At 38.7% G+C, this 20416-nt stretch overlaps 1 long non-coding RNA gene across 1 annotated transcript; it reads right to left on the bottom strand.

Annotated features, from left to right (window-relative positions):
- Positions 1 to 9642: 9642 nt before the first annotated feature.
- LOC118167062 lies at positions 9643 to 20221 on the bottom strand. Its single transcript, XR_004750911.1, has 3 exons — positions 19317 to 20221; positions 13279 to 13281; positions 9643 to 10285 (listed from the first exon to the last, which is right to left on the bottom strand). It is a non-coding gene; the product is annotated as an uncharacterized LOC118167062 (long non-coding RNA).
- Between the last annotated feature and the right edge of the window lie 195 nt (positions 20222 to 20416).

Here is a 20416-nt window from a genome sequence, read left to right as displayed (position 1 = left end):
CTGCAAGAAAGAGAAGAGAATCATTAATTCAGAAGCAGAGTTGAGTTGGTCTTCTAATTTTGAAAACAGTAAAATCATTTTTTAAAAAATCAGTCTTATAAAGAGCAAAAATTACTCATGAACATGTATTGGATTTAACAAATTAATTGAACTGAAAAAAGTGTGAAACCATCTTTTGTTTTTTAAGTGGCAGTTAACGTTTTCTGAAATAAAACTTTCTGCTTTGTAAACACAGAAATGAAACCTTTCAATTCAGAAATTGCATTTACATTGCCAAAACAAACCTTTTAAATTTCCAGCTCACTGTGATTTTTTTTTTCACTTAAAATAGATGCCCAATTTTATTTACTTATGTAAGTTACAGAAGTTCAAGTAAGAGGTTAAAAAGCAGTAAGTCATCAAAAATTAAGAGAAATATTTCCTTACAGGTTGAACAGTCAAGATCAAGAAATCCACTAGTTGTTTAACACAGTTGCAGGACTATTTTGCAGTCTCAGTCTTATATAAAAAAAACTCTGTCATATATAGGTTAATAAAAGAACCTTAGATGCTTTTCTGAAAAAACTTAGGGTTTTCCAGATTCATTGCATCCTGGAATTTGTAAACTTTGACAAGAAGAATGGAAATCTTATAGACAGACAGAATTTATGTCCCCTTAGGTATATGAGCACTATGGAAGGACAAGCATGGGTATTTTTAAGAGAGCAAAAGGTCACTGCGTATTTTAAGTAAGAAGAATATCTTTCTCAGCAGAAGTTCACCTACTGAACAGAAGAGTAGGAGGAGAGACTGGCTAAAGCAAAAGATCCTGCACAACTTTCTCTGTTCAAGTCTGACCTCCTGAGTTCAAGGGCAGCCTCTGTATGTTCTTAGAAAGAGGTAATGACAGCACAAAAGACCATAGGCTCTTCCATGAAAACTGCCTGATTGTGTAGACTTAGCTATCCCAGGTAATAGGTGTAGAAGCTGTTAGGAGTAATAGCAGTAGTAGAGTAGAGTAGAGTAGAGTAGAGCAGAGCAGAGCAGAGCAGAGCAAAGTTGAGTTGGAAGGGACCCACAAAGATCGTTGAGTCTAACTGCCTGAGCACTTCAGGGCTAACCAAAAATTACACCACATTACTGAAGGCATCATCTAAAGGCCAGTTGAGTACTGCCTGGCAGGGACATCAGCCACCTCTCCAGGAATCCCAGTGTCTGAACCCTCACAGCAAGACAATTTTTCCTGATGCCCAGCCTGACCCTCCCCTCCTGCAGCTCCTGCAGAGAGCCAAGGTCACACCTCAGCCCTCTTTTCTCCCAGCTAGACAAGTGTCCTCAGCCTCTCCTCTCTGTGCATGGAGGGCACATGCCCTCCAGCTCTTTTACTAGCTTTGTTGCCTTCTTTGTTGCCTGGACACTTTCAAGGCCATTAACATCCTTCTTATACTGTGGAGACCAGAACTGCATACTATCAAGGTGAGGCCACGCTACTATACGGGGCAAACCACTTCTTTTGACCAGCTGGCTATGCAGTCTTTAATGCACCCCAAAATGCAGCCTGCCCTCTTGGCTGCCAGGGCACGCTGCTGCCTCATGCAGAGCCTGCTGTCACCAGCACCCCCAGGTCCCTCTCTCTGAGCTGCTCTGCAGTCACCCCATCTGTGCCTGTGTTCAGCATTGCTCTGCCTGGCATTTTCCTTTGCTGACCTTCATGCTGTGGCTGATCGCCCAGTGCTCCAATCTATCTAGATCCCTAGATGTAGTAGTAGTGTTAGTAAGATGTTCAAGCAGTACAGTTTCTATCTCTCAGCTTGGCTCACTGACAGAAGCAGCAGAGGTGTTTTGCAGACACAAGCAGCCATTTCATTCCCTCTGTGAGCTTTCTGCTGTATGGCACAGCACAGAACTGTGTGAGATACTTCTAAGCCAGGCAGAGAATTCACTAATGTGGCTATATTGCCTTCAGTATCCAAGATTATTCAGTTTAATTGTTTTTGCATGTCTCTCACTGTGTAGTCACGTCCTTGGCACAGTATGGAATAGCAGGGTGCAGCACACATTCCTGCTCCTTCACAATGCATCTGATGGCAGTGTCTTCAATAAAGGTCCATCAAAATTTATGTCCTATTGCTTAGACTGAAATTCTTCTCCCACTGAGTCTAATCAAAGGTTTACTGAACCTGACAGAGATTCCTACAAGTCTTTCTTCAGAATCCCCCAAACCAAGTAACAAATACAAAAGGCAGTTAAAAATAAGAGGAACGAGTGAGGACTATAGTGCAAAGGATGTTTTAACAGGGAGGGAAATACTGTGACGCTTAAATATTATTTAATAAATAAACTTAGTGTCTTTATTAAGTGTGTACAATATGTTCAGGGCTCACTTGCTCTCAGAAATCTCATGGTCTAGTTGTCAGAAGCAGGGAAGGCAAAATAATATATGAAAAGAGAAAAGAGAACATGCTATGGTTTTCAAAAAGCATATCTGAAATACAGAAGACTGGGATGAAAAGAGCATCTTACAAATGGTTTGGGCTTCTCATGCACAAAAAAAGAGAGCCCCAAATGCACCAGCTGGGAGGTGCACAGAAGATGGCAAAAGCAAATGCTTGTGCTTTGAAATAAAGTGAATGTTACTTTAAAATGCTCACATCTGGGGAGTCATATATTGTTGTTGGAGGATGCAGTGGGATTAGCTGCATCTTTCTGACTCTCTTAGTGCCCACCATCAAAGTCAGCTTCACTCCCTAAAATTACTAGAATTCATTCTGCAACTGTCCATCTAACCAGATTTCCTGCCTTCAGAGGCCGTGGCTGAAATGTGGGAGCTGGCTGGCAGTGGTGATGTTACAGAAATCACTCTTTCATTAACACCTCCACAGGTTTCTCTTGACAGTCCCTTTCCCAGCCCTTGCCTTGCCTTGCTTGCTGCCACTGAAGTGACAGAAGCGCCTCAGATTCAGTTCTCATATCCTGTAAAGTGTCAACCTGCTCCATATAGTGCTTATATCTAATTGCACGACAGAAGGAGACATAGGGCAAGACAGCTCTGGGCATAAGCAAGTTTTGCTCAACTCCTAAAATACATAATTTGCCTACATTTTTAATCTGAACTAGTTCTAGGTATAGGGGTAACATAGGAACAAGGGAGACCCACCCAAATGGTGAACCAAACAATACAGTCACAAAATCTGATTGTCTTCAAAAAGACATTTGTATTACAGCTGATATGGATAATGTACCAAGACATTTGGTGTAAAAAGAAGGGGTCAGTAGGCTAAAGCTGTTAGTGCTGATGTCCCTATATCTTCATTCGAAGCCCTTCATGAGAGCTATTTCAGACTAAATTTAATCTGATCCCATAGAGAAAAAGTCTCCATTATGCCTGTGGTTCAAAGACTGAGATTCATGTGGCTAAAGAAGAGTCAGAGTGCTTTTGCTTTCCTGACAGTTTAGTTATGTCTAGTGGCCATAAATATTAAGGAAACTGCACAACCACATAGTAGATAGTGACAATCAGGGGACTCTTTTGAAGCTGCACCATGGCTCTGAATCAATACATTGACAAATATGTAACCTGAGTGACCTTTTCAGCTGGGGCTTCTACCTGGCTTGGGTGAGCCTATGTCATGAACACCACTGACAGGCGGAGTTGAAGTTAGTACAGTCATGAGTCTGCTAAAATGGGCTGGGACAAATTGCTGCCCTGATATGATTTCCTCATTGACTGCCTTTTGGTTTGAGTGTTAGACAGGTCCCCCCTTCTCTCTAAATTGTTTTATAATCTGAATTTTATGTACAACAAGTAAATCCCATTTGATTATCTCCTTATTTTCTTCACAATGCAAAATGTGAATATTCTAGTCTGTTCCAAAATGTGAATATTCTAGTCTGTTCCAATTCCACCGAAATCACTGATCCAATAAGTTCAAAGTCTGACTTTTCTTTTTTGTTAAGCAGATATGCTCAATGTAATGAAATATCTTGTTCTGTAATAACCAGCTGTTATCTTAGTCTTCCTCCCAATAGAGGTTGTTTCTAATACCAACAAGGGATTTTCCACCAGCTTAATTATTTGATCTCATGGTTCTGAAAGTATTTGGAAAAAAAAGCAGAGGGAAAAGCAAGTTGGTTTATTTTAATGGAAGAAGGAATGGTTTGGAGAACTAAGCTCTGGTGAATTTCTAATTCATTTAATTTTCTGGATGATAGGGTCTCTTTAATTTGACCATCTGTTTATTAGTGTTTGAATATGGATGAAGTTGGGAAAGATATGGCTTTTCAAACAAAGGAAATCGAAGTATGCAAAACCTCTGATGTAAACATAAGTCACATCCTTAAAAAACTTTAAAAAATAAAAATAAAAATAAATAAATACACGGCATACTTAGCTTTGTCTATTGTCTCTCCTTTCCCTCTGGCTGGGATATAATTAATTTTTGTTCACACCAGTTGGTATGGTGTTATGTTTTGGATTTTTGATGAAAACGGTGCTGATAACACACCAATGTTTTAGTTGTTGTACAGCAGTGCTTGCACAGAGCCAATGGCTTTTCAGCTCCTCATGCTGCCCTACCAGTGAGGAGGTTGGGGGTGCAAGAAGCAAGGAGGTGACAGAGCCAGGGCAGCTAACCCAAATGGACCAAAGGGATAATCCATAACATACAGCATCATGCTCAGCCATAAAAGCTAGGGTAAGGGAAGATGAAGGGATTGGATGTTCAGAGTGATGACTTTTGTCTTCCCAAGCAACCATTACATGAGATGGAACCCTGTTTTTCTGGAAGTGAATGAATGAATTCCTTATTTTACTTTGCATACACATGCAGCTTTAGATTACCTATTGAACTGTCTTTATCTCAGTCCAAAAGTTTTCTCCCTTTCACCCTTTTTATTCCTTCCCCACCCCCCATCCCACCACAGGGGAGTGACTGAGTGTCAGTGCCTACCAGAGTTAAACCTCAACAATTACATTTAAGTTAAACCTCACAAACAACCTCTGTTTCTTCTCTGGAGCTTAAGCATATGTCTTTCTGGTTTAGGGGTTTTGTTCTGAGACACTACATAGGACTAGAACCCAGTGAACAATATTGTAATTTATTTCAGAAGGTGCGGTATAATTTTGGATGGCTAAATTCCACTGCTTTGCAATCAGATCGATATGCACAAAATTTTTCAACCTTACTTCAGCCCAAAAGCTTCCAATAGAGATGCAGGAAATTTCAGAGTGGGTAATACCAAAAAGGGATATGATCTGCTTGAGTTTTTCTTTTGTTGTTCAAGGTCAGCTTCTCTACCAGTTAGAAGAACGTATCTCTTCCCTTAAACTGTGTAGGTTTGGATCAGTAAGTGTCCATATCAAGCTGAAAAAAATCCTCAAAAGAGGATTACCTATTGAAGGTAAGAGAGGAGGGAGACATAAATATCTAAATCTGGTATATGAATCTAAGTACAGCCCTTCTCCACTGGTTATAGGTGGAACTCAGAAAACCTGTTTATAATGGATGCCTAATTCAGGCAACACACCTATTGTACTTACCCCAATGATAAACCTGTTTTGACTAAGTTACAGCCTGCCCTTTCCTTTTTGCCTTATTGCTTATTATACCACATTGACTGAGTAGACAGCATGAGTCTGTGGATCCTGCCAACATGCTTTAAATAAAAGTCAGATCTAGTTATTCTGAATCAAAGCACCATAGAATGCTTTCCCACAGCATTCTCCTCAAGAATGTTTTCCCACAGCATTCTCCTCAAGAAACTGGCTGCTCTTGGCTTGGACTGGCGCACGCTTCGCTGGGTTAGAAACTGGCTGGATAGCCGGGCCCAAAGAGTTGTGGTAAATGGAGTCAAATCCAGTTGGAGGCCGGTCACTAGTGGCATTCCCCAGGGCTCGGTGCTGGGGCCGGTCCTCTTCAATATCTTCATTGATGATCTGGATGAGGGCATTGAGTGCACCCTCGGTAAGTTTGCAGATGACACCAAGTTAGGTACGTGTGTCGATCTGCTCGAGGGTAGGAAGGCTCTGCAGGAGGATCTGGATAGGCTGGACCGATGGGCTGAGGTCAACTGCATGAAGTTCAACAAGGCCAAGTGCCGGGTCCTGCACCTGGGGCGCAATAACCCCAAGCAGAGCTACAGGCTGGGAGATGAGTGGTTGGAGAGCTGCCAGGCAGAGAAGGACCTGGGAGTGATGGTTGATAGTCGGCTGAATATGAGCCAGCAGTGTGCTCAGGTGGCCAAGAAGACCAACAGCATCCTGGCCTGTATAAGAAACAGTGTGGCCAGCAGGGCCAGGGAGGTGATCGTCCCCCTGTACTCGGCTCTGGTGAGGCCGCACCTTGAGTACTGTGTTCAGTTTTGGGCCCCTCGCTACAAGAAGGACATGGAGGTGCTTGAGCGAGTCCAGAGAAGGGCTACGAAGCTGGTGAGGGGCCTGGAGAACAAGTCTTACAAGGAGCGGCTGAGGGAGCTGGGCTTGTTCAGCCTGGAGAAAAGGAGGCTCAGGGGTGACCTTATCGCTCTCTACAGTTACCTCAAGGGAGGCTGTAGCGAGGTGGGGGTTGGTCTGTTCTCCCACGTGCCTGGTGACAGGATGAGGGGGAATGGGCTTAAGTTGCGCCAGGGGAGTTTTAGGTTGGATCTTAGGAAGAACTTATTTACCGAAAGGGTTGTTAGACGCTGGAACGGGCTGCCCAGGGAAGTGGTGGAGTCACCATCCCTGGAGGTCTTTAAAAGACGTTTAGATGTAGAGCTTAGGGATATGGTTTAGTGGGGACTGTTAGTGTTAGGTCAGAGGTTGGACTTGATGATCTTGAGGTCTCTTCCAACCTAGAAAATTCTGTGATTCTGTGATAGAATATGAAGAAGTACCTTTTCTAGGCTAAGAATACTATGAATGTGTTTTTCTGTTTCTCCTGTCTCAGTGTCTCCCTCAATGTCCAGATGGAGACCAATGATGAGTGGTGTCCCTTAAGGGTCTGTATTGATTTGACTGGTACTGTTTAATATTTTTATTAATGGCATAGTGGGATTAAGTGCACCCTCATCAAGTTGTGATGACACCAAGCTGTGTGGTAAAGTTGACACTCTGGATGGAAGGGATGCCATCCAGAGGAACCTGGACAGGCCTGAGAGGTGGGCCTGTGCAAAGCTCATGAGATTCAACAAGGCCAAGTGCAAGGTCCTGCTGCTACATCACGCAAACCATTCTGTGATTCTGTGTAATTCTGTGATTTTTAAGGTTTCTTCCAGTTCAAATCATTCAACAATTCTATGATTTTTCCTTACAGCTCAAGAGAGAAAGTAGGATATAAAAAAGGTATGGAGAAGCATAATTAAACACATAATTGCAGAGGAAGTCCAGCTCTTCACTAGGAGCTGTGAGTACACAAAAATAACCTTACCCTAAAATAGAGCATAAGTTTATATAATTTAGCAGGAAGAACTTGCAGGAGACCAGACAAGATTATTTTGGTCTTCTATTTTAACAAAAAAAATGTAAAATAAATGAGATATTTCTAAGAAATCACCAGGAACTTCCAAGCTTTAACTTTATTCATTAGGTTATATTGCAGGGATCTGAGAGGTTCCTTTTAAAAAACAAGTTCCCAAGACAAAATAGCTAAGTTATTCTTTCTGTTTCCTCTGTGAACTCTTCTTAATGTGCTTGCATGTTATATCTACAGAGGTTTTCAAACAGCAGTCACTAGCCAACTGCAAATATTCTGAGATGAGTTTTGAGGGCAGTAAATCTTTCACACCATGAAAACAGGTTTTTCAAAATTAGCCACCTGCTCCACATAAAAGAAAAACCTGTTACTGCTATGCAGCAGGGAGTGTATGAACTCCATGAAAACAAAATTATTTGACTTTCTAGTAAAAATATAAACAAGAGTGTAATTATATTTGGTTTTACAGGTTGCAACCCCACAATTATTGGGTATCCAGCTACAGTGTATGGAGCATAAACCTTTCACAGAGCTTTATTGAATATTAGAGGTTTGGTTTTACCTGTTTTCTCTGACATCACCTTTGTTCAGAGATCACTAATATATGCAGGCATGGAGTGTGTCAAACTGAACACATAAAATGTCCAAGAAACAGAGAAGTGGAAACTAACATAGTATCCAAAGTCCAGTCTTGTTTCCAAAGGAAACATCCTTCAATAGTAGTTCAAATCTAGTTTGATGCTTAGCTTGTGGAAGTTTAGTGACTTTTGAGCTCCAATATGCATCAAACACTGAATCCGTGTCCTGGAAACAATTAGCATTTATATTAAAATGATTTTCTGATGAATGAGAGACAGAACAATACTTTAATGATTTAAAATATATCCCTGTCTCTAAGCAGCTACAGGTGACAGTCACAGTATAAAGTGGATAACTAAATCGCAGAAATAGTCATTTTTATTCTCCATTTATTGACAGTAAAATGTCTGATAGAAACTATACTTTGATTGGAAAATTAAGTAAAACAAACAGTATCCTAACACATAGACAAGACAGATATATTAGACTAATAGTTTATTCATTTTAACTAATTAAGAATTAGCAATTATATATGAAAATTGTTACAATTGAAGGAAATGTAGAATAAGGAAAACTTTCATTTCCATATTTTCTTCAATATTACTAATATTTAGTTATTATTACAATTCTGTAAAGGGGTGTAAATGAAGGGTTTCAATAAAATAAAATGTTTCCGTAACCTGAGCTGTTTGAATTCTTAACTTGTTTGAATTCTCAGAATTATGAATACATAGATCATCCACAAAAAGCAAGAAGTGACTCATTCTAATCTCATGTACATTGAGCTGCTCATGGTTTACTCCAATCTTAATGCTTTAAGAACAAAGCCTTTATGCTTGTTTTTATTTTCTTAGATCCAACTAGTCTTATGAGCTTAAACAAAGATGACAGAGAGCAAGAGAAAAAATATAAAAGGGAAGGAGGACTTAAAAGCTTTATTTAGAGCTTATCCAGCATTGAGAATTCAGAATATTGAACCAGCTGCAGTCATTTATTATATTTCCATCATTTTGCTATTCCAGGAGCTTTTCACTTCCTATCTGTATACCTTTTGGGAAATTTTGGCAATCCCAAAGAGAATTTGCATTTCCAGATTGTCTGTTTGCAACATCTGATTTTCTTTTTAAAACATATGAAAAGAAAGGATGGTAATTTCTGCACATCAGATATCAGGGAAGCTGTCACTGAATATATTTTTCCTGACCTAAGTTCCAGTAAGATTTATAATAAATGAAAGCACTGAAAAGTCCTTTTGTGACTGAATTTCTTTCTGAAATAATTAAGCTGGACGTTGTCCCAATACCCCATACAAATATTTATGCAGATAGACATAGTTTGGCTACATATACACATTGAAAGACATCTGCCTAGAAACAATCTCTAGATCCCATGTATGTCCAGTTGAAGAATAGCTTGCACTGCACTTTTAGGTCAATCTCTCTCTGGAATCTCAGAGCTTCACCCGAGTTTTCTCTAATCTACCATGTTGCAATACTATGGTTATAAGGTACTCTTCCTTTCTGCCTGTATTTCTTTCAGGTCCCAGTGCCTGGAATAATGTGAGAGATTTGCCATATTCTACTGCAGTAATATTTTTATAGAATGCATCTGCAGATGCGTGTTGTGAGCCTCAGCACATGGCAGAAGGATGTGTAGAAGGTGCAAAACCCAACATGGTACTAGAACTGGGCAGGATTAGAGAAACCAAGTTTGTCATGACTCTCTTGCCTACACAAAGCAATCTCTATGAATGAACTAACTCCCAAACTATACCTAAGCTTTTTGAAGAGGATTAATTTCTTCTCCCCATCTGATATCCTGGAAGTGAAGAAAGGGAATCCAGAAAATTGTGCAGCCCAGTAGGAGTGAAACCATAAGGTGCGGAGAGCAGTACATCCCAACACTGTTTACATTTCAAAGTAGTTCCTTTTCACACCATCTACAGCCTGGTACAATGGACTGAATTCACTGTTGGAGAGCTTTGTGCTCTACAAATGTAGTTTCAGTTTAGTTTCTGTCAAGTTAGCACAATCAGTACTAATGCACAGCTTTAGGATCAGTGACACATTGCATCTTGAGATAGGATACATTAAATTTATTGGCATCTACCAAAAGCAGGGCAAAGCTATAGGTAGATGAGATTGATCAGCTCTTGCAGTTCACTGATGGGGACTCCAGGTCTTTGTTGGATCTGATACTCAGCACTGTTTGATCATGGCTTGCTGTCCTCTTTCAGCTTCTTCAGCCCTCTGTCCTTACTGCTCAAACTTTATAGACTTCTGTCCTTACTGCTCAAGCTTTATAGACTGCTATCCACAATGAAGAATCAACTTTCTTGTCCAAACCGAGGCTTGGTCACATCCAACATAGTTTCAACACTTATATGTCTCTTTCAGTGGTTTTAACCATCACACTACTTCCTCCATCACTCTGCTTTTTTCAAACTGACTTAACCCGATGTATGTTAATTCTCAGACAGGCTGAATGCAAGTCATGTTTTTTTATATATAAAATAATAATAATAATTAATAATTATTATTAATAATAATAATAAATGTGCTTTTCTCCCCGGGCTTTGTCTGGTAATTATCACGGCAGGCTATTTGACAGTTTACATAATTTATTAATTTATTCAGCATTCAGGTCTGCTTTTTCATCTTGGGTGTTAAGTTAGGGGATACTGCAATATATAACAATATATCTTTACAAATTACAACTCGTCTCCCTGATTAATCTATGCTATACACATTATGGGACTGTCTCTTTAGATCAGGGGACATATGGCTTATATGAAGTCATAAAAGGTCAGAGCTCTTTATACCAAAGCAAGGAATAGGGCTGGTGTTACTTCTAGGCAAGTTCATAGATGATAATGCCCTCTCTTCCATTGTGGTGTCTCTTGGATTGCTATATTAGTTGCTAAAGTTACCCTTGGAGTCCATCTGTCTCTACACTGAATTCATATTGCCCTAGATTTGGGTAAGAGAGCTTTTCACAGTAATTGTGGCTTCTCCTCTAATATTACACAATATGTAACCTTGTGAAAGTGTGACTAGTACTGCCTTCAAGGCTACCTAAACAAAGAGTATTTGACTTAAGGTAAATTAAAATGTATTATGTAAGAGACTAAGAGATTGGTTTGGGGCAATGGAATTTTTTCTAGTAATAAAAAATGTTCAATATCTGTGGTCATTACTTCTCTCTTTGTGCATCCTAATTATCATTCCCTTTTTCTGTCACTTATAGACTATGAACTGCATTTCTCTGGATAATGACAGCTCTAAAGCTGCTCTCTAGAATTATGTGTAAATGAGTTCAGCAGCTAGGCACTAGTCTTTTTAACTTTTGCAATGTGCTTACATTTGGCATTTCTTTACTTTAAACACCAAATTAGGTTTTAGAGAAAGAAAGAGATGAGAGATTGTCATAGTTAATATGCATTACAAACATCCCCATTCTCTGTTGAAAGCTAGAGCGCTCAAATGTTGTCTCCCTTTCAGTTATATTGAAAAATGTAAAGGATACAGTACTGTAAGGAACGACCTGTCCTGCTTTTATGATTATAATTTTCGAGGGTCTGCTCTACCAGAGATAATGCTGCCTAGAGGATAGAACACTCTCTGGCCTTTAAGATACTTGGGTTCATCACTCATTTTGTTCACTGTCCTGGGTCATCTTAGACCTTTCATGTTTTGCAACTATATGTCAAATAAGATATCAACATATTTTCTATGTCTGAGATTGAGAGAACTATAAAATTTCCTGAATAAATGATGTTTCTTGATCAATGATCATTCCCTGTTTGTGTAGAATACCACATTGAGCAAGATATTTGCCATCTCTCTTCCTCTTAGTCACATTTAGAGACAGTGTTGATTATGGAAGTGTGTTGGGTCTGTCTGGGATGGAGTCACCTTTCCCTGCAGCAGCCCACACAGTGCTGTGCTCTGCGCTCATAGCTGGAACAGCACTGGTATCACTCCAGTGTTGTGTCTATTGCTGCATAGTGCTGGCACAACATCAGAACTCCTTCCAGGCCCCCAAGAGCCAGCAGGCTGGGGGTGGGCAATTGATGGGGAGGGGACATCACCAGGGCAGCTGACCTAAACCAACCAAAGGGATATTCCATAACACCTGATGTCACACTCAGCAATAAAAGGGGGGCTCTCGTGGGGGAGGGTCTCTCCTGAACAACCGGTATGCGTTTTGAGGCCCTGCTTCCCGGGACGCGGCCGAACATCGCTCGTTGATGGGAAGTAGAGAATAACTTTTTTTTCTTTCTCTCTGTGCCTCCGCGCGGCCTTGTTGTTTCTTTTGTTTCTCTTTCTCCCCATTCCCCTTTCCTTAATTAAATCATTCTCATCTCAAACCTCGAGCTCTTTGTGTTGTCTTTTCTCCCATTTCCTCTTTGAGGAGGGGAGGAGTGAGACAGCGGTTGTGGTGGAGCTCGGCTGCCCACTCGAGTAAAACCATCACAGGAAGGAAACAGCATTTAGGAACACACAGAGGTATAAATGTTTTTTTCTTTTATTGCTTATATACTGAATGATTCATTCTGCTATATATAGTAGTCATTGTGAGAATCTTTTAATCTTGAGCACTTACCCTAGTTTTTAATTTCTAAAACCAGCTGTAAATTGACATGAAGAGATTCTTTCCTCAAGACTCTTCCTCTCTGGGCAAAGTCTGTGTGCCCAGTATGCAGTAGCAGTAGAAGTAAGACACTGTTAGGTATCCTATTCCTCTCAGTAGATGAATATTTTTAGTACAAGGGGACATAGCATCAAGAGCACAGACAACACTTCTCGTGTGATTTCCAAGTATAGGATACTACTTTGTCATTTGATTGCAGAAGGCTTAGTTTTCTGCATTGGTGAGTCCCAGCCATGCTGTTCACTTTCATGGTGGCATAGGGATTTGGGGAAAGATCCTCAAACAAAATGAACTAACTAAAGCCCTCAGAGCTACATCACTGTTTATTAACGAAGGAGTATCCAATAAACTGTATTCAGACACTTGCCTTTGCTACTGTACATCTAACAATAACTGATATAAGAAAAAAATGGAAGGAGGAAAGTTCCACATGAATTACATTGGTTCTCTTCTGCTATATTATATTATTCTAGACCTCTACCCTTTTTCTTAAATTGTGTAGAAGGGAATTCCTAAAAGGTTTTCGTCACATCATAAATCACAAATGAACATTAGTGGGAAGTTCTGTTATTCAGACAGTGCTGAAAACTATCTGATGCTACATAAAAAGTGTTACTGCCTTTAACACAATTTGCTGGTAACATAAACTAATATTTCCGAGGACCCCAAAGATATGAGGAAAGACAAAATTTGCAAGTGACAGGTCCTTCACTGAACAGAAGAAAATAGTCCTGAGAAACACCTCTGAGTCTTTAAAGAGAAATTTATGAGGTAGGCAACTGTAGGAAGGTCCTGACCCACCAAAATTGAGGAACAGTACCAGGACCTAGAAACAACCCTAACACCAACATGGACGGTGACAATGCAACACATTAAATACGATCAAAGCCCACTTAAACAGCAGCTTTTTTCAGCTGTAGTAGACATGGAATTAATTGAACGCAACCTATAGTTTTCCATACAAAATTCACACCACAGATGACAGTGCTAACCCATTCAAGCTCTGAAGTGGTATGGTAGTCTGTATTAGTTACTCATCCTCACTGCAAGAAACCTTCAAGAACCTCTTTCAGAACTCTTAAAGAAGCCTCCTTTAACAACCAGATGGTGAATGGCCATAAGCACGCATATCCTTCACTAGCTGGTTTGGGGTGATGAATTGGCATGAAGATCATCATGCATTTCCTGGCCTATCAACTGTGTAGGACCTGAGACATGATTCCTAGTTACAAAATCTCAGACAAGACTGATCTGGCTCTATAGCACCTGAACACTTCTGTTCTGAGGATGCATCCAAGAAACAGAAATGTGCTGTTTGTCCTCACTGCAGAGGTTTTGTTTCCCCCTCAATTGGCATGCAATGAAGAAACAAATGGACACATAGGAAAGCTTTTGGGATGGGGACCTCTTCGCAGGACACCTGAGAGGACATTACATGCCTATATTTTCACAAATGAATTGTGCCCTACATAAACAAAACAAGTTACCCTCTTAAAAAAATTTTAAAAAAATAATTAAAAAAAATCAATTTAGCACGTTCTTGTACAGGGTCTATATGCTCTTACCTCTCTAGCTTCAGCATGTTAGCAAAATTCAGCAGCATGCCTAACTCCCCCAGCTAATATTAGCTGTTCTTATCTTGATAGCTGCTTACTTGTGTTAATAGTAAGGATTACTTTTGTCTTTTAAAAGGGTTATTGTTAATCCCCAGTAGAAATTCAGAAGGTATTTTGAACTAATCTTAGAGTGTCTCATGTATATCTTTTCATCCTTCCAGATGAGATCTCTGTATAAAAAACATTTAAACCACAGATGTCCCTTCTGTAGTCTACTGTTTTTTGTACAAGCATTGGGTGGTGGTCTTCTTTTTTCTTCTGTTTTCTTATCTACCAGAGAAATCTGATATGATTGTTATTAGCACAGTATTTACTGAAATCACTGAAGGTTCTCATGAGCTACATTTTCAGCACACTTTGAAAACTTTAATCCTATTTATCTGCTGAAAGGTATATGAAAAAGGTTTCAATTTACCATGAAAATAAAGGTTCTTATTCTTTCCTCAGTGATGTAACTTCGAGTTTATACCAACACCAATGAGAAGACAGTGAAGTCTATAAATATTCTTTAAAACAGAATTATTTATCACTGTAATTTTAAAACCATATTCCATAGCTTTTGTGTCCTTGTTTTGTTGTTTTTGTGTGTGTTTTGTTTGTTTGTTTGTTTTGTATGTTTGTTTGTTTTGGTGTCCCCCCTCCGCCCAAGCATATCTGCCATTCACTAAATCCTAAGAAAGAAAAGACACAATACATGACTTAGAGCAATGGTTTATGAAGAGAGATCTTGGTATTGCAGGACCCTGTATGATGAACTGAACCAAAAGTTCTAATGGGAAACCTGTAGCCTTCCAAACTCCATTCAGAAAGGTTCCCAGCTGGACATACAGGCCATTTGTCTTTCACTCCAGAGTGCATTTGCTAGCCTAGTTTGACCCACCATTGCTGGTTTTATTTGTTGTTGTTGTTTGTTTTGTTTTGTTTGTTTGTTGTTTTGTTTTGTTTTGTTTTTCCTGTGAGCACAGGAAAGACAATGCCTTATAATCTAAGCAATCAACAGAAAACTCTTTAGATAATCCTAATATTCATCTAAGATGTTGCAATAGATCTGTGACTACCTGAAAACCTTAATCTTACTGTGAGGTACAGATTCACCATATGCAGTCTCACAGGAAAAGTAGATAAGGAGCAGAGTCTCCAACAAAGACTTGTTCATCAACTTCCAGAAACATTCTAATTGTGATATGCTGTGGTTTCTCAAGTTGATGTCATAAAAGTGCATTTGTGTTTCACTATAGAAGAGCTATTCAAGTACATTCAGTGAGGAAAAGAAACACCGACTAGACCAGGAGAAGAAGAATGTGGCAAATCTGTACTGTTTGTATTTCAATGACCTTATTTTCATACCTATAGATTTTTTTGAAAAGCAAAACAGAGTTGTAAATCTAAATCAACCAACCTCACCTGAAGAGACAAGCCTTCAGTTTTGCTTTTTTATTTTATTTTAATCATAAAGTAGAATGACAGATTCTAAGATCTCATTTTTCAGCGTTATCATACAATAGTGAAAACCAATTTGGAATAAATGTGAAAAATTACTATCAAAAGCTGTAACTAAAGACAAACAGCTATATCTTCATGGGAGTAAACAATGTGGAAAACAAGGTAAATAGCCACCTTATACTCTTAAAATAAAAAATAAAACAATAGTAAAGTTACTTAGGAATATATTTTTGCTGTCTTGTTTTGACAGTAAAATGACAAGTTTTCCCTTCACATTTCCTGCAGTTTCACATTCCTGTATTTCATTCACAGCCAGTGATTATGTTACATGGTCTTAAGTGTCGTGACTGAAGTGTGAGCCAGTCATGCAGTTAATTTAAAAACCAACAGATTGTACAAACTTTATTAAACAAAAATCAGGTTTACAACAGCAATGCAGAATAGTTTGTCACTAGGTGCAAGTCATGCTGAAATACATCCGAATTTTATGGTCTATCCATTCAGTGTTTATTTCTTCAGAGTTTTCTTCCCCCTCCCTCCCCCTCTCTCCCCTTTCTCATAAATTAATAACATTGCGAAAACAGAATGACACAGATTAATGGTTAGATACCAAGAACACAAAAGTCTGGTTCAATCAAATTCTGTTTCAAGATTTCTTTTCCTCCAAATGTATTTTGCCACATGCATGCTTGATGTGCAAATTTATTGTTTTAATAGACCAGCAGTTCAGAATTAGAAATCCTTTAGCACTCAAGATTGCTTAATTTCTATTGCTGTTTCTCAGCCACTAGACAGTATGGCCTGGAGATTTAGGAAACCCGGGTTCTGGTAATGACCTAGCCACTAAATTTTGCAACAGTTTGGGTAAATCACTTCACTTCTCTGAGGCTGATTTTCTCCTCTTTTTCTTCACCTGTCTTGTGCAATTTATTCAAGCTATTTTTTCATTGAGCAGTGCTTGCTTTAGAACACATAATGCAGGAGTGAATATACACATCTGTACACTCTTCTCTTTCATCTAGAGAGTCTTACAAATCTTTTGTTCAATCTGCCGTAACATCTTTACTGTACCAGCTTTCATCTCACACTCCAGTAAAATGAAATTGAATACTGAGATCACAGCATGACTTTTCTTATGCACATATTTGCGTGCACACAGACATGCATAGATACATACAAACATACAGATCAGGTTTTTAAACAGCATTTAATCTTTTCTTTGCCTTGTCTAAAAGCTAGAATTTCACTGCAAATGCATTGCCCTTTTGGCCTATCATGCTTCCATGAGTGATGAGCATAGGTTTTCTCTCCCTGTGCACATACAAAATTACCCAAGCCCTACCTATAGACTTTCTCTGCAGCTCAGCACTGGATGGAAAGTTTCCATTTGTTGAGACCACACCTGCTTTGTGGATTTTGACTTTTAATGAAATCTAATCAAATACCAACAGATGGCCTAAATTTAAACATTAAGTGCATTAACCTGGCTGCCGCTAAGAGTGTAGTGGAGGGAGCCACAAATGAAAATCAAGTCTGATGATATTGAGATAGTGTACTGCAAGGCACTGCATCATCTGGAGACATCTAGAACTAAGGATTCAACCAGATGTTTCTTTCACTGTGGGCTAAGTTCAGTTTTATTAAGAGCTGAGTCAAAACACCTCATTTATGGTGAGAGTGAAGAGCATGAAAACAGACAATTACCATGCAGAAGCAGTCAGTTACTATTAAACATACAAAGTACCACATGTAAAACCCCATTTATTTACTTTTTTTTTCCTTGAGATAGGCATTATCCAAATATACAGAAAGATTTATTCCATGTCTCCTAAAACATGCCTAAATTTACTCAACACATTAAAAGGAGAAAGCAAGATAAATTATACAGAATAAAATGTTAACAGTTATGAGAGCACAAAGTTATTTAGAGTTGGATTATCAAATGCATATACACTTCTCTGCGCAAACCACAACTTTCTTAAAATGCTGCTGAGAACACAATCCTCTTCTTATTGTTGCATATGTTTTCCAGGCAATATACCATTATAATATTTAACATCATAAACATTTTTATTGCTCAGAGTCTTGGTGAAATCTATGATACCAAAGCCCTCTGTTACTGCACTTGGACCTTGTATATTATGGAATTGCTGCCTCAGTTGGTCATAAAACAGTGTTCTGGTCACAAAATATATACCAATAGCCATTTTAGTCTTAGCCTGCTGCATCTTATGTGGCATCATTCAGTATTACCATGCTTTATCCTCACTGTTCAAAGTTCTATTAAAATCAATAATGCAAGTACTCCACCAGCAAAAAGGAATTTGTATCATAAAGACAGACTGCAAAAGAATTCTATATGCTACTCAGTATGTTGCCTTTATGGAATATACATGTGACCAAATTGCAGATATAAAGTTTTGGGCATCTTTTATCCTCTTTTCACACACAAACGCACATGAATATATACATATATAGAGAGAGAGAGAGATGCATATGAAGAAGCCTACAAGCCTCCTGCCTAACTACCAAATGCTGGAACTCCAGAGTATTTATTGAACTAAAAGAGAAAGCTGATAGAAAAGGAATATCAGGGAGATAAAAACTGCATGGACAGGTCCAGTCTTTGGTCCACATTTTATAATCAAACAATCTATTTGCAAAAGTATGAAAAGCAGCCAATGGTGCTTGGGTCTTTGGAAACTTGGGAGTGCAAAACAGAATTACAGAATTTATTATAGATTTTAAGAACTCATCCAGATCACCTGTACACACACACACACTTCTTCACAACAGAATAGCTTTTATTTATTCCATAAATGACACAGCTTTTGTACTCTATGCTTAAAATCACTATTGATACAGAAATTTTCTGAAATTTTGTCTGTTTCTTTACCCTTTTAGCTATAAAGGCTTTTCTTAATGTTCAGACTAAATAAATATCCCTTGCTTAACTTAAGCATGTTCAATCTTGCACTATGTGGAATACACACGAAGAATTTATAACCTCCTGCTTTGCAGCAACCTTGTGCATATTAGAAAATAATTACCAAATCTCCCCTTGGACTTCTTTACCTTAGAATAAGCAAATCCAAATCTTTCAGGCTAGCACTGAGGGAAAGCAGGCAATTAAGAAATCATACAGGTGAGGAAGTTCTCATCAGAGGTTTGAAGATTTGGTTGCATTAATTTTCAGACGGGAATAGTCTTTGGAAAACAAAAATAGCATAGTGTGAACATCAGTCCTAAAAGATAATCACTGGCAGAAGTGTTTTGAAGGAACTGAGTGAAGTGTATGTAGCAAAGACTGAAAAGATTGCTGCTGCTGTTGTCATATAAACAAGAACTTTTAGACTGAAGTAGCTCTGCAGAAGGAAAGGAAACAAGGACCACGATCTTTGGATGTAGTTTGCCCTTCTCCCTCAGCTTTCCTCTACAACGGGATTTTGCTCTCCAGGAGAGCTGTGAATATTCCCAGCAAAACAAGCTCATATGGAGACAGTTTACAAAACTCTCCAGCAACTGCTCAGCTCCCAGTCGTCTCATTTTCAAATATTTCAGACTGGAATGGTGGGAAGCCAGAGAACTAGGGGACTTACCTTCTAAACATACTTTCAAAATGCAGCCAAGTGAAGACATTCACGGTGCTTAGCAACGTGTTTTCTTCCTTCCTAAAACCACAGAAGTTAGCTTCTCGTCCTTGAGCACCATCTACTGGCTTCTCATCTGCTCACTACTTACATCTAGAGATCGTATCTGTCCCACCAGTGCATAACAGGAGCTCGGGGTACAGAATAAAAGACAGCTTGAGACCAGCCCATAAGTCGGACTCTGTTTCTATAAAATGTTTGTCAAACAGTTTTGAGTAATTAACAATTTCATAATAATCAAAGTCTGTTTCTGGACAATTTTCAAAGAGATAATAAGGCTTAACTGAGCCAGTAAATTATTTGCTGTGAACAGTTCAACCAGCTGTACGCTGTGTATTGCAGATTCTATCCTTTCTGTTTCTTCAACTCAAGTGACAGTTGTTATGTTAAAATGATGAAATAAAGCCTAAATCCCTAAAAATAATAATTAAGCACGAGGGATAAGTAAACAAGCACAATAAAGTTATTGGTAAATAATTAGTTTCTAGAGCTGTAAAAAACGGTGTAACTTATCTTTCAAATCTTCTTTTCCATAATTTGTTTTCATTGGATGGTTTCCAGATTCTCTGCATTCTTCTTCCAGATAATCACTGACAAGCTAGATATCTTGTCTTACTTTTACTGAGCTTCTCCTACAGATTCCACAAGTAAGGGATCATATAGGAACCACTCAGATGAAGACAAAATAGAAATAAACACACAGATTTAAACAATTCAGTGAACTCTGATATTTTTATAGCTAGACTCTCTTCTCAGTAAGGCCATATGCCCACAGGCTTTCCCATGTGTCTGGTCTTTCATTTCTATGAATGACACTGTTGACTTGTGTGTGTGCAGCCCATGGTAGCAATGGAGAGATTTCTAAATGACAGAAATGTGCATTAGAAAAGGCATATTTTAATTTCTGCATCCCAAATTTTGCAAAGCAATTACCCTTAAAGTTATCCTTAAAGCCTTATTAATTTCTAATGCTTAAATTCACTTCCAAATCAAAGATCTGAGAAGGAAAAAAAAAAAAAAAAAAAAAAAAAAAAAAAAAAAAAAA

The sequence above is a fragment of the Oxyura jamaicensis genome, chromosome 4, assembly GCF_011077185.1.
Source record: "Oxyura jamaicensis isolate SHBP4307 breed ruddy duck chromosome 4, BPBGC_Ojam_1.0, whole genome shotgun sequence".
NCBI classification, from domain to species: domain Eukaryota; kingdom Metazoa; phylum Chordata; class Aves; order Anseriformes; family Anatidae; genus Oxyura; species Oxyura jamaicensis.
Note: the sequence above shows the minus strand (reverse complement) of the source record. Positions and strands in the feature narration are given on the sequence as shown.